Source organism: Bos indicus x Bos taurus, chromosome 19, assembly GCF_003369695.1.
Source record: "Bos indicus x Bos taurus breed Angus x Brahman F1 hybrid chromosome 19, Bos_hybrid_MaternalHap_v2.0, whole genome shotgun sequence".
Lineage (NCBI taxonomy): Eukaryota > Metazoa > Chordata > Mammalia > Artiodactyla > Bovidae > Bos > Bos indicus x Bos taurus.
In genome coordinates this window covers 421,940-437,599 of record NC_040094.1, presented here as the reverse complement: position 1 = coordinate 437,599, position 15,660 = coordinate 421,940, and the positions used below count along the sequence as shown (strand labels likewise).

General features: G+C 36.0%; 4 pseudogenes; all 4 read left to right on the top strand.

The window, feature by feature from the left end:
- Positions 1–984, top strand: LOC113877374 (annotated as a pseudogene).
- Positions 985–6,892: 5,908 nt separating this feature from the next.
- On the top strand, positions 6,893–7,433 carry LOC113877372 (annotated as a pseudogene).
- A 743-nt stretch (positions 7,434–8,176) lies between these two features.
- On the top strand, positions 8,177–14,027 carry LOC113877371 (annotated as a pseudogene).
- A 299-nt stretch (positions 14,028–14,326) lies between these two features.
- LOC113878703 lies at positions 14,327–14,444 on the top strand (annotated as a pseudogene).
- The last annotated feature ends 1,216 nt before the right edge of the window (positions 14,445–15,660 follow it).

Sequence of the window (15,660 nt, the reverse complement as noted above, 5' to 3'; positions counted from 1 at the left end):
ATGTTTTATTTTCTTGATCATTTTCTCAAAAGTTTACCTAAGGTCAAGAAGAATGGATACAGGAACTGCTCTTCTGTGACTGAATTCACTTTCTTTGTGGTAACACTGAGAACAAAGTGATCCTATTTACCATATTCCTACTTGTTTATCTCATGAGTCTTCTGGCAAATCTTGGAATGATAACTCTGATTAGGATGGATCCCCAGCTGCACACACCCATGTAATTTTGCCTCAGCCCCCTTTCCTTCTGTGACCTCTGCTATTCCACAGCAATCATGCTCAAGATGCTGGTATACCAATTTGCCAAGAACAAGTCAATCTCCTTCAGTGGCTGTACTCTGCAGTTCTTTGTCTTCTGTATCTGTCCATACTCTGAGTCTTTGTTGCTGGCAGTGATGGCCTATGACCAGTACAAGGCCATCAGCAACCCCTTGCTCCATGTGGTCAGCATATCCAGCAGGGTGTGCTCCCTGCTCATGGCTGGGGTTTACCTGGTGGGGATGACAGATGCTCTGATACACACAACATTAGCATTCCACTTATGTTTCTGTGGGTCAAATGAGATTAACCATTTTTTATGTGATTTACCTCCACTTTTTTTCCTTTCTTGCTCAGGTGCACAGGTCAGTGAGTCAGTGATATTCATTGGTTTTGGTTTTATTGAACTGAGTACTATTTCAGGAGTCCTTGTCTCTTATTTTTATATCATCCTTTCAGTCTTGATCCACTCTGCTGAAGGGAGATTCAAAACTTTTTCCACCTACACCTTCCACTTTACTGCTGTGGTGATTTTCCAGGGAACTGTGTTCTTTTTGTATTTCAGGCCAAGTTCATCCTAATTTTCTAGATCAAGAAAAAATGACCTCATTGTTTTACACTCTTGTGATTTCCACGTTAAATCCTCTGATATGTAGCCTATGGAACAAGGATGTAAAAGAGTCCTTAGTAAAATTGAAAGCTAAACTATATTTTAAATATTTGTAATATGCATATGTGAACAAAATCACACACATATAGTAATTGTGTAATTAAAATTATGTGGCATGACACATGAGAAACAATTTTCTCAAGTTCCTAAGTGATTAATTATTTGTATTAAACTCCACTGTTAAGACTGGAGGAGGAAATGGCAACCCACTCCAGTGTTCTTGCCTGGAGAATCCCCAGAGAGAGAGGAGCCTGGTGGGCCACAATCCATGGAGTCTCAAAGAGTCAGACATGACTGAGTGACTAAGCACAGCACCGCTGTTAAGAAATAGTGCAGTTTTCTTCAGATTTCATGCTTAGTGTGTGGGCAGGATTTAAATATGGCACTTACTGTTTTTGAAAAACCTTTTCTACTTATGCTAATTTTTTCTTTATTTGTCATTCAAACATTATTTCAGTCTCACTAAAACATTATGCAGTGTCTTAAAGATTTTGTCTTAAAGTAAATCAAAGATTTACTGAGCAATCTTTCAGAATTCAGGGTTTTTTATACTTTATAGTACATCTTATAGATTCTATACTAATGAATTTAAGCTGGTACTAGTATTAAACATTAATGAACTAAGCAGTTTAGCAATAAATGAGCCACAAAATTATAATGGGATAAAAATTTGAGGGCATTTGTGAGACATTATGCCATGTTAGGAAAAGTTCTCATTGTGGAAAAAGCTACAAATTTATAAAATTCTTATTTTATATAAAAGATGTATAGTTTTCTATTCCTACCATATTTTATCAATTCACCGAACTCTTTTGAAACTGTTACTCATAAAAGGCAGCCTAACTGAAAATATTGTCTTAAAATTAAAGTCTAAGACAAACCGGGCCTCAGTGGATTGACAGGTATTGTGTAGTAAATAAACATGTAATCTAGTTAATTTGTCTCCATTCAAATGACAGATGTATATTACAGCATCTAATGACTGATTTGACCTACATATTGGTCCGTTTTATTGGATCTAATAAATGTGATATGAAAAAAAGAGAAAAAATAAGCCCATTAAATGGAAGTTAAAAATAGTATTATAGCAGATAACATTTGATTAATAACAGGCTTCCTCATCTAGAATTGGATAACTTAAAGTAGAACTGAGTTTGTTTTAGGAAATTCACAATTCAAATCCAAGTTGTGACAATGGCATGGAAATACACTTATTACATGAAAATTCTTGAAATTTCACAAAAATAGAGAACACTATATCAAAAGACTCTGATGTATTCTAGACTGTCTACTTCAGTCCTCATCACTAACTTACCTTCTTTCCATAGCACATTCTTATTACACATCACCAATGACTGATGGAAAATATATGTAATGTCAGTTGTTACTTCTCATCTTTCATTTCTAATTTTATTGACTTGAGTCTTCTCTTTGCTTCTCTTGATGAGTCTGACTGAATGTTTATCAACTTCATATTATCAAAGAACCAGCTTTTAGTTTCACTGACCTGTGTTATTATTTTCTTTTTTTATAAATTTTATAATAATAAAATATTATATATTTTAAATTAATTTTATTAAATTAATTAAATTAATTAAATAATTAATTTAATTATTTATATTTATATTTATTTAATTTATATTATATTTAAATTAAATTAAATTAATTTAATAAATTATTTAATTTATATTTGTATATTTATATATATTTGTATATATTTAATTTAAATTAAATTAATTATTTAATTTAATTTATTATATATTAATATATATAATATATATATATATAAATATAAATTAATAAATTAATTAAATAAAATTTAAATTAAATATATAATAAAATTATATATATATATAAAATATAAAAAAATTTATAATAATAAAATATTATTATATTTTTCATTTATTTATGCTCTGGTTTTTATGGGTTTTTCCCTCTTTCTTTAGTTTTATTTATTTATTTATTTTTTCTCACTTTCACTTTATTTTTTAAATTTAAATTTATTTTAATTGAAGGCTAATTACTTTACAGTATTGTATTGGTTCTGCCACACATCAACTTTGATTCCTTCTATTAACTTCGGGTTTTGTTTATTCTTTCTCTAGTCACTTTAGGTGTAATGTAAGGTTATTTATTTGTGACTTTTCTTGTTTCCTGAGGTAAGACTGTATTGCAATAAGCTTCCTTCTTAGAACTGCTTTTGCTGAATACCTTAGGTTTTGGATTGTCATGTTTTTGTTGTCATTTGTCTCTAGGTATTTTTTGATTTCTTCATTTTCTTCAGTGATTCATTGGTTGTTTAGTCACATATTGTTTTGCCTCCATATGTTTGTGCTTTTTACAGCTTTATCTTATAATGGAGTTCTCATATTGTTGTTGGAAACAGATGCTTGTTATTAATTCAATTTTTAAAAATTTACCAAGGCTTGGCTTGTGATCCATGATATGATCTATTGTGGAAAATGTTCCATGTTTATTTGAGATGAAAGTATATTCTGCTTCTCTCAGATGAAATGTCCTACAAATATCAAATCTAATGTGTCATTTAAGACTTATTAATTTTCTGCCTGGGTGATCTGCCTGGGTAGGTATAATTTGAGTGTTAAAGTTCCCCACTATTGTTGTGTTACTCTCTATTTCCCCTTTTATAGATATTAGCACTTGCCTTATATATTGAAGTGTTCCTGTATTGGGTGCATATATATTTACAATTGTTATGTCTTCTTCATGGATTGATCCCTTGATTATTGTGTAGTGTCTCTTTTAACATTCTTTATTTTAAAGTCTATCTTGTCTGATATGAATGTTACTTTTCCAGCTTTCTTTTGATTTTCATTTGCATCGAATATCTTCTTACATCCCCTCATTTTCAGTCTGTTTGTGTGTCTAGGTCTGAAGTGGGTTTCTTTGTATATATCTTCTTGATGAGACTTAATTTGTTCAATTCTTTGTTCAATTTTTATTAGGTTGTTTGTTGTCTTACCGTCTGTGAGGATTCTTCATATACTTTGGCTACAAGTTATTTGTCATATCTATATCTATCTATCTATATCTATGTCTATCTATCTATGTATATCTGGTTTTCAAACATTTTTCCTCAAACTTTGAATATATATGCATTTATATAGATATTCAAAAGCTTGCTTCTCTGATATATTTTTGCACACTGTTCCACTTATCTCTTGCTACATAAACTGCATTTCTTAACTAGATAACTTAAGAGAATGACCACTGACCATGAGTGCTCAGTTATGTCTGACTCTTTGCAACCCCATGGATGGTAACCTGCCAGGCTCCTCTGTCCAAGAAATTATCCAGGCAAGAATACTGGAGTGGGTTGCTATTTCCAACTCCAAGGTATCTTCCCAACCAGGGACCTAACTCACATCCCCTGCTAGACAGTCAGATTCTTTTCTACTGAGCCACCCAGGAAACCCTTGAATATACATGCATTTATATATTCAAAATCTTTTTTCTCTTATTTGTTTTTGCACACTGTTCTAGTTACCTCTCCTTACATAAACTGTATTTCAAAACTAAATAACTTAAGAGAATGACCACTGACTCCTTATTTTGTTCTTTCTCGTATTTACTGAGATAGCATGAAATATTCAGTGGAAAGGTGAGCTAGGTTGCAAATTCTTTAATAATTGACACTAGATGAGAATGTCTAGAAAGATGGATTCAAATTCTCCCCTTTCAGTTCATGTAATCTCAGAACGTACCACATTGTAAAATCAGATGGCTAGTTGGAATTTCTACATGGTAATTCATGGCTTTCACATACTGTCTTCTTCAAGACAAGACCCAGAAGTGACTTACCATATTTATGCTAATTTTCTTTGTCAAAACAGATGAAATATGGCAAAAATTCAAAGAAGGATAAATATGCGATACATGAAGTACAGATGAACCTTGAAAATATTTCAGTGAAGACAAGAAGGCTGATGAAAACAATAACCAAAACAAACAAACAAACAAACAAACAAACAAAAAAGTATATTACATAATTCTGTTTAAAAGGAGGCAAAGAATTTGAAAGCACAAAGAATCAGAAAGTAGATTAGTAGTTACCAGAGCTCAGGGAGGAAGGAACGGAAAATGACAGCTAATAAATACGGATTTCTTATCATAATGATGAAAAAGTTGTGGAAGTAAATACTGGTGATAACCTAAGAACCTTAAAAAATATAGTAAAAACAAAGAACTGTATACATTAGAAGGCTGAATTCTATGATATACACATTGCATTTCAGTAAAAATGAAAATATGAACCAAGTGTGGTAATATCCTTAAATGAGATGTGAAGGAGACTCTAAAACACTATGAACAAATATAAGGAAATGGAAATAATGGAAGGAGGATCTTTTTGAGTTTCAGTAGGTTTACTCTTTAACTAAGAAGGATGAAACCATCTCAGGATAACTGTGAAGCACATAATAATAATAATAATACAAAGTTTCTTTTTACCATAGATCAATTTGATGACAGTAGTAAAGCATGAAAATTCAGTCTGTGCTAAGTGGATTCTGAATTCTCAGGGAGAAATACAGAAGCAAAAATATAATTAATGAAATGTTTGCATAACATCAAAGCAAAGGGGCAGTAGCACAGAGATTTAAGTCCCATTGTACCTGGTAAAATAAGAAGCCATCTGCTTATTGTTAAACTAGCCAAGACCTGCTCATCTCAGGTAGGTCTCCAGTTCCTAACTTAAAGAATATAGAAGAAAATACTTAACATTTTGATGGAAAAAATTGTAAACGAACAATTTTGTGCATGCCTACTCATTAAAATCTGAAATCAATGGCTAGAAATATTTTGATCTCAGAATCAAAAGAATCTGACATTATTAATATCCACAATGCAACTGTTTATTTTATTTTGCTCTTTCTTCATAGGAAATATTAACTTTTTATCATTGGAAAGATGTATACATGAATTTAAACTATGTTTTGTTTTATTAAAACAGAGTAGGTCCACAATAAAAATAAAAACATGTACAAATTCATCTCCATGTGAACCACATGCCATGTTTACTTAGTTCTGTGGGAAAAAAGTTCATTGCTTACATTCATTTCTTATAAACAGTAACATGTAAACACATACACATATATTACAAAGAGAAGTCTATGTCTTTTAGAAACATTATTGTCCCTCATCTTATTTCCAATTTAGTAACTAACAAGCCATTTAAAATCTATAATGATGTGAATTATGCAATAAATTCTGTCATTTTCACTTCCTTTTACTTCTTTTTTCCACTCATTAAGAGATTCATCTTTTGACAACTACCGCTCCACAAAGATGTAATGAGAATTGTGGGAAATCATGGATAAATTTCTAGAAAACCAGGTTAATAATACTTCATTCATGTCTCAGCAAATACTGAATATAACATAAACTAAAACAAGTAATATAATTATTTTTATTACTAGTCATTGATATACTTACTGTTTCTCACTAAGTTCAGTGAACTAAGTCAAATTCTCTGAAACCAATCATACTTTTTTGAGAAACATAAAAATTGTTATCGTTTTTTTGTATCTAAGTGACTATTTTCAGCCTTCATAAATAGTCCTGTGTCTTACAGTCTCTAACACTGGTGTCTCTTCTAGGTTTTTCTCTAGAGGTAAAGAGTTAAATTTCTTCAAATCTACTCCCTGGGATGAAGAAACTAACACTCAGAGAAGAGCTTATAGAATGTAAAAAACCTCATGAATGACATATAGATTTACATCCAATTTCTCAAAGGTCTTTCTCAGATACTTTTTTAGTATTACAGAATAGAGGGCCATGCTTCTTTAAAGAGTGGGTACATGACTGGATAGTTTTATAAGTATAAAAAGACACTTACAGGAAAAAATGGTCTTGTGACATTTTGTAGATGCCAAAAAGTGTTACACATGCAAGTATCATTTTCTTGATCATTTTCTCCAAAACTTTGCACAAGAACAAAGAAGAATGGACACAGGGAATTGCTTCTCCTTAACTGAATTCATTTTCTTGGGAATTACTGATAACATTGAGACCAAAGTGATTCTCTTTATCATATTTCTCCTTGTTTATTTCATTAGTCTTCTGGCAAATCTTGGAATGATAACCCTGATCAGAATGGATACCCATCTGCACATACCCATGTACTTTTTCCTCAGTCACCTCTTCTGCAGTGACCTCAGCATTTTCACAGCAGTTGACCCAAAGATGCTGGTAGACCTATTTGCTAAGAACAAATCAATTCTCTTCTGTGGCTGTGCTCTGCAACTTTTGGTGCTCTATACCTTTGCATATTCTGAGTGTCTCCTGCTGGCAGTGATGGCCTATGACTGGTACATGGTCATCAGCAACCCCTTGCTCTATGTGGTCAGCATGTCCAGCAGGGTGTGCTCCCTGCTGGTCTGGGGATTATCTGCTGAATATAGCAGAGACTTTGATATACATGACATTAGCATTCCACTTATGTTTCTGTGGGTCAAAGGAGATTAATCACTTTTTCTGTGTGTGATGTTCAGTTCAGTTCAGTTCAGTCACTCAGTCATGTCTGACTCTGCAACCACATCAACTGCAGCACACCAAATCTGTAAATTGACAGAAGAGAATTCAGATGAAACAGAAAATGAGTTATGATCAATATTTAATTTCAGTCCATTAACATTTATGTCATGTTATCTAATTGTGGCTTTATTGCCATTGTCTTAATACCTACTGTTTCACATAAGAACGAAATTCTTATGCTTTAACCTCTCGCTTATTTATCATCTTGTTGAGAATATTTGTTCAATTTTTTTTTATTGCTCAGCTTTTGTTAAGTTTTTTTTTTTCACTATTGATGAAAGTTTATGTATTTTATATGCAAGTTCTTTGTCATATAAATGAATGTATATTTTTTAAATATTTTAAATATTTTCTTCATATATTATGGAAATGTTTCTCTCTATTTTCTTTCACACTGCTTCATCCTTGGTGGTGGTGGTTTAGTCACTAAGTTGTGTGACGCTTGGAATCCCATGGACTGTAGCTTGCCAGGCTCCTCTATCTATGGGATTTTCCAAGCAAGAGTACTGGAGTGGGTTGCCATTTTCTTCTCCAGGGAATCTTCCTGACCCAGGAATCAAACACAGGCCTCCTGCATTGCAAGCATATTCTTTACCAACTGAGCTACAAGGGCAACCCTCCTTATGCTAGATTAATTAAATGACTATACTGATGTATACAACCTCAGTTTGTGCTAAATTTATCCCTGAATTCATGAGGCAATACACAAAAGCAGAAACATAATTAATGGCATGTTTGCACAACACCAGCACTCAAAAGCAGTGGCCCATGTATCTAAGTCCCAATGTACCAGTTCTATGAAGATCTACAAGACCTTTTAGAACTAACACCCAAAAAAGATGTCCTTTTCATTATAGGGGACTGGAATGCAAGAGTAGGAAGTCAAGAAACACCTGGAGTAACAGGCAAATTTGGACTTGGAATACAGAATGAAGCAGGGCAAAGAATAATAGAGTTTTGCCAAGAAAATGCACTGGTCATAACAAACACCCTCTTCCAACAACACAAGAGAAGACTCTATACATGGACATCACCAGATGGTCAACACCGAAATAAAACTGATTATATTCTTTACAGCCAAAGATGGAGAAGCTCTATACAGTCAGCAAAAAAAAAGACCAGGAGCTGACTGTGGCTCAGACCATGAACTCCTTATTGCCAAATTCAGACTTAAATTGAAGAAAGTAGGGAAAACCACTAGACCATTCAGGTATGACCTAAATCAAATCCCTTATGATTATACAGTGGAAGTGAGAAATAGATTTAAGGACCTAGATCTGATAGGTAGAGTGCCTGATGAACTATGGAATGAGGTTCGTGACATTGTACAGGAGACAGGGATCAAGACCATCCCCATGGAAAAGAAATGCAAAAAAGCAAAATGGCTGTCTGGGGAGGCCTTACAAATAGTTGTGAAAAGAAGAGAAGTGAAAAGCAAAGGAGAAAAGGAAAGATATAAACATCTGAATGCAGAGTTCCAGAGAATAGCAAGAAGAGATAAGAAAGCCTTCTTCAGCAATCAATGCAAATAAATAGAGGAAAACAACAGAATGGGAAAGACTAGGGATCTCTTCAAGAAAATCAGAGATACCAAAGGAATATTTCATGCAAAGATGGGCTCGATAAAGGATAGAAATGGTATGGACCTAACAAAAGCAGAAGATATTAAGAAGAGATAGCAAGAATACACAGAAGAACTGCACAAAAAAGATCTTCACAACCCAGATAATCACGATGGTGTGATCACTGACCTAGAGCCAGACATCCTGGAATGTGAAGTCAAGTGGGCCTTAGAAAGTATCACTATGAACAAAGCTAGTGGAGGTGATGGAATTCCAGTTGAGCTATTCCAAATCCTGAAAGATGATGCTGTGAAAGTGCTGCACTCAATATGCTAGCAAATTTGGAAAACTCAGCAGTGGCTACAGAACTGGAAAAGGGCAGTTTTCATTCCAATCCCAAAGAAAGGCAATGCCAAAGAATGCTCAAATGACTGCACAATTGCACTCATCTCAGACGCTAGTAAAGTAATGCTCAAAATTCTCCAAGCCAGGCTTCAGCAATATGTGAACCGTGAACTTCCTGATGTTCAAGCTGATTTTAGAAAAGGCAGAGGAACCAGAGACCAAATTGCCAACTGCCGGGAGCCGGCGAGAGACATTCCGTTCGTGACAAAGGTCATGAGGAAGGAGGCTCGGCATAGGCAAAGGCGGGATCAAACCTCCGGAGTCTCCCCGGATATTCTCGAGCATTTACCCCCCAAAAAACCAGAGTCTGCCTACTTTATTGCTTTGTGCTCTCACCTCTGACTTTACTGGGGGCTGTCCCCTACCACCATCTCGCTCTCTCTGTCAAAGAGTTAACTTACAGCTCCAATTAATAAAGTTCCTGGGCAATTAGGAGTGTTTAAATCCAAACCCCTCAGATGGCTCTCTAACTCGCCTGACAAGTTTACCCGGACTCCTGCAGCTATGCATACGATTGTTTACAGTCTCCTAGCCTCCAGAGGCACGGGAAGCTTAAGATATTCAAATAGCTTAGAGCCTCTCAGAGAGTTAAAAACTGTCAGAATAAACTAGTAAAGGATTTCATTGATGAGTCAATGTTTGTTGCCAAGTTTTCACATCCCCTAAATTGTATCCTTGAATATGTATTAATTAATAGTTGGTATATAGAAAAAATAAGTAGTGGCCTTGGTGTTAGTAACTTTAGACCCTTAAGGTAATACATTCTTTCCTTTGTTGTAAACCCATTACACATCCACCCTATAGGAATGCAATTTTATCTTTGGCCTATAGGAATGCAATTTTATCTTTGGAAGATGGTGCCAAACCTTAAAATAATTACTCTTAGAGAAAATAAGTCTTTGTTGATAAGTCCTTGTCAAGAGTCAAAAAATGTTAGTAGGCCTTCTGGCCAGAAGATGATGTAAATCACCTAAACCATTTGTATACGATAAATTTGCGGGAAAGAAACCCTGGTTTTTGATAAGAATCAAAGACTGCTGACTTTGCATCCCCTATTATCCTCTATGTGTAACTTAGGGTATAAAAGCCCCTGTTAAAAATAAAGCCATGGGCCTTGTTCACCAACACTTGGTCTCCCCATGTCATTCTTCCCTTTAACTTCCAGCTGAGTCTCCATCTGGAGCACGGAACCCACCACGCTTACTAATTATGCCTGGGCTTCTAAGACCCACTCAAGAAGGTGTCTAGGGTGAGGCACCTTCCGCTATTCGAGAGGGCGCCTGCGGCCTACGTAAGTGGTGCAAACTTCTTGTCTTGAAGTTTTATTGGTGTCCCGCGTAAACCAAGCTACTCACCCTCTTTTCTCCACTGAATTTTCCTACTGAGCTATCCTCATTCTATTATTCTTTATATCTCTAATTAGCATGTAAATAGTCGCCTAGGCCGTCTCTCCTTTGAATACCCTGGATCAGCTGGGGCTGGTCCCCAGCAGCCAACATCCTCTGGATCATAGAAAAATCAAGAGAGTTCCAGAGAAACATCTATTTCTGCTTTATTGACTATGCCAAAGCCTTTGACTGTGTGGATGACAATCAACTGTGGAAAATTCTGAAAGAGATGGGAATACCAAACCACCTGTTCTGCCTCTTGAGAAATTTGTATGCAGGTCAGGAAGCAACACTTAGAACTGGACATGGAACAATGGACTGGTTCCAAATAGGAAAAGAAGTTCGTCAAGGCTGTATATTGTCACCCTGCTTATTTAACTTATATGCAGAGTACATCATGAGAAATGCTGGACTGGAAGAAACACAAGTTGGAATCAAGATTGCAGGGAGAAATATCAATATCCTCAGACATGCAGATGACACCACCCTTATGGCAGAAAGTGAAGAGGAACTAAAAAGCGTCTTGATGAAAGTGAAAGTGGAGAGTGAAAAAGTTGGCTTAAAGCTCAACATTCAGAAAACGAAGATCCTGGCATCCGGTAGCATCACTTCATGGGAAATAGGTGGGGAAACAGTGGAAACAGTGTCAGATTTTAGTTTTCTGGGCTCCAAAATCACTACAGATGGTGACTGTAGCCATGAAATTAAAAGACACTTACTCCTTGGAAGGAAATTTATGACCAACCTAGATAGCATATTCAAAAGCAGAGACGTTACTTTGCCAACAAAGGTTCGTCTAGTCAAGGCTATGGTTTTTCCTGTGGTCATGTATGGATGTGAGAGTTGGACTGTGATGAAGGCTGAGTGCTGAAGAATTGATGCTTTTGAACTGTGGTGTTGGAGAAGACTCTTGAGAGTCCCTTGGACTGCAAGGAGATCCAACCAGTCCATTCTGAAGGAGATCAGCCCTGGGATTTCTTTGGAAGGAATTGTGCTAAAGCTGAAACTCCAGTACTTTGGCCACTTCGTGTGAAGAGTTGACTCATTGGAAAAGACTCTGATGCTGGGAGGGATTGGGGGCAGGAGGAGAAGGGGACGACAGAGGATGAGATGTCTGGATGGCATCACTGACTCGATGGATGTGAGTCTGAGTGAACTCCAGGAGTTGGTGATGGACAGGGAGGCCTGGCGTGCTGCAATTCACGGGGTTACAAAGAGCTGGACACGACTGAGCGATTGATCTGATCTGGACATGGTAAAATAAAATGCTATTTGTTTATTGTTCAGCTACCTAAGACCAGCTCATCTCAGTTCAGTTTTGAGGTCCTGATTTAAAAAACATAGGACAAAAACATTCCCATTTGGGGGAAAATCAATTTGTAAATAAAATATTTTATACCTGCTTACTCAGTTAAATATACTCTGTAATTTAATGTTCAGTAAAAATATTTTCTTCTCAGAACTGGCAGATTCTGTACTTGTTAATATCCATAATATAACTATTAAATTAATTTATTTTGATTCTGGTTTATAGGAAAGATATTACTCCTTTTATCATCAGAGTAGTATATAGGTGAATTTAAAGGGGGGGTTGGTGTTGCTGTTTTGCTTTATTTAAAATATAATCTAGGAGCAAACTTAAAAATTAAAATGTGCATATTCATCTTCATGTGAAGCCCCATAGCTACTAAGTTCAAAAGAAAAATAAATTCCTTACCAACGCACTAGTCTCATATACATCAGAGACATGTGATCTGCATGCAAACACATAACAGACACGTAATGTAGACATACTAGACAGAAACCTATATATCTCAGAGGCATTTATTGTCCCTAAATAGGGACAATAGGCAAATATTTCCCCTATTTCCACTTTTATAATATAAAAAATCCATTAAAATCCAAAGAGAGGCTACAGTGGGTGTTAGATTCTGTGATTTTCACTTCCTTTTAGCATTTTTCTTTGTTCAAGAAACTCCTCTTTTGGCAGAAGAAACTCTATAAATTGGTAATTAGTCATGTGGCAAAGCAGTGATATATTTTTAGAGAAAAATTTCAAAGTTACTTATTTCATGTCTCACTAAATACTAAAGATCAGGATCGATAACATAATTATTTTCATTGTTATTAGTGTATGTATACTAATAGATTGTAAAACTAATACATAAATATTTTAAATTATGTTTTATGTCCAACATGATAATGAAAATATATTTTTGTATTCAAGGAATTTTTTCAGCATAGTAAATGGTTATTCATATACTTTCAGCCTGGTTTCTCAGGCACGACTGAAGTGACTTAGCAGCAGCAGCAGCACAGATAAATCTGAAGTTAAGATGATCTTATTTGTCATGTTTGTTATTGTCTATCTCATTAACCTGGCAAATCTTGGAATGAATATTTTAATCAGGATGGATCCCCAGCTGCAAACACCTGTGTACTTTTTCCTCAGCCACCTCTCCTTCTGTGACCTCTGCTATTCCAGAGGCAATGACCCCAAGATGTTGTTGAACCTTTTAGCCAAAAAGAGATCAATCTCCTTCTATAGCTGTGCTCTGCAATTTTTGGTCTTCTCTAACTTTATAGATTCTGAGTCTTTGTTGCTGGCAGTGATGGCCTATGACCAGTACAAGGCCATCAGTGGCTCCTTGCTCTATGCAGTCAGCATGTCTAGCAGGGTGTGCTCCCTGCACATGGCTGGGGTTTACCTGGTGGGAATGGCAGATGCTTTGATACACATGACATTAGCATTCTGCTTATGTTTCTGTGGGTCAAATGAGATTAACCATTTTTTCCTGTGATTTACCTCCACTTCTCTCCCTTTCCTGCTGTGATACATTGGTCAGTGAGTTGGCATTATTCACTTATTTTTTTTTTGTCTATGTTTAACTGACCTCCATTTCAGGAGTCCTTGTCTCTTATTGTTATATAATTCTAGCAGTCTTGAAGATCCACTCTGCTGAAGGAAGGTTCAAAGTTTTCTCCATATGCACCTCCCACCTAACTGCTGTGGCAATTTTCCAGGAAACTGTATTTTTCTTGTATTTCAGGCTGAGTTCATCCTACTGTCTAGATGAAGACAAAATGTCCTCGTTGTTTTACACCCTAGTGATTCCCATGTTAAACCCTCTGATTTAGAGCCTAAGGAACAAGGATGTGAAACAGGCCCTGCAAAAACTGAAACTTTAAATATGATTTTAAAGGTTTATATTTCACACACTCATAGTCACAAGTACACACATATTGTGTTTTTTGCTTTTATAAATGTATACTTCATGGTATAAGAGACACAAAGCTGTCTTAAATAGTTCAAACGATAATTTTTGTTATAAAGTCTAAATTTTAGAAATATTTTAGTTCTGAAATACAATATACTTATATTCATGTATCAAGAATTTACATATGGCACTTTCTCTTTCTGGAAAAATTTCCTGTTTTCTAATTTTGTCAAATGTTGCTGGTTTATTCTTACATTTAAATAATGTTTCATCGCTTCTCGGCCTTTTGGCTAAGATCAAGTGTAGTATCTGTTCTTATCAGTTTAATATCTGATACGTCTTCTATCCGAGGACACGAAAAAAAAAAAAAAAAAGTTTCAGATTTTTATTGTCCTCGTGTTTCACTTGGCGGCAGTAGCGAGGTCCCAGAGCCTCTCCTGGAACCGGGCATGGGGGTGGAAGCCCGTGGTGAAGACCCAAGGCATGGTGGTTACTAATAGACTTCCCACAGTACTTCTTCATTCCATGTGGACTCCTTCAAGGACAGTGGAGTGCCGGGGACCAGCCCCGGCTGATCCAGGGTATTCGAAGGAGATACGGCGTAGGCGAAGATCAGGAAACAACTGCTTAATTAAATGTTAATTAAGGATATAAAGAGTAATAGAATGAGGATAGCTCAGTGAGGAAATTCAGTGTAGAAAAGAGGCTGAATAATTCAGCCAGAAGGTAAGAGAAAGAACGACATGGGGAGACCAAGTTTCGGTGAACAAGGCCCACACTTTATTTTCCAAAGTAGTTTTTATACCTTAAGTTATGCATAGAGGATAATGGGGGAAGGGGTAGAGTCAGGCAGCAAGCCAGGCTTTCTTCCTGCAAACTTATCATATGCAAAAGCTTAGGTGATTTGCATCATCTTCTGGCCTGGAGGCCTGTTAACATTTTAAGACCCTTTCTTCAGAAAACTTATTTTTCTCTAAAGGTGATAAGTCAAGCGCCACCCTCCAAAAGCATTAGATAAAGTTGCATTCCTACAGAGCAAAGGTGTGGTGGGCTATAACAAGAAAAAGAATTAACTCAAGGGTCCCAGGTTACAAACATTAAAGCTACTACTTACACCAATTATATTAACCAATACACTGCCAGGGACACAGCAGGTAAGGGATATGGAAACTTAGCAGCAAACATTGGCCCAACAAGTGAAAATCCCTTTACCGATACAATTTCTAATCAATCTTTTAACTACTCAAAAGAATCTGTGTTTAGACAGTTTAGAACATCTCCTGCCTCTCACAGTTGGGAGGCTCTGAACAATCACATGAGGCCGGAAAAACCTATTCAGGCAGGCTAGAGGATTTCCAAAGGAGTTTGTAGGTTAAACACTGTCACACCCAGGAATTATTAACTGGAGCTGTAAGCTAACTCTTTTTTCAGAGGGAGGTAGTGGGGGGCAGCCCCCCGTAAAGTCAGAGGTGTAGGTGAAAGCAGAAAGTAGGCAGACTCTGGTTTTGAGGGTAGATGGGGGACTCCTGAGGCTCGATCCCACCTTTGCGTATGCCGAGCCTCCTTCCTCATGACCTTTGTCATGGGCGGAGTTCCTCACGCTG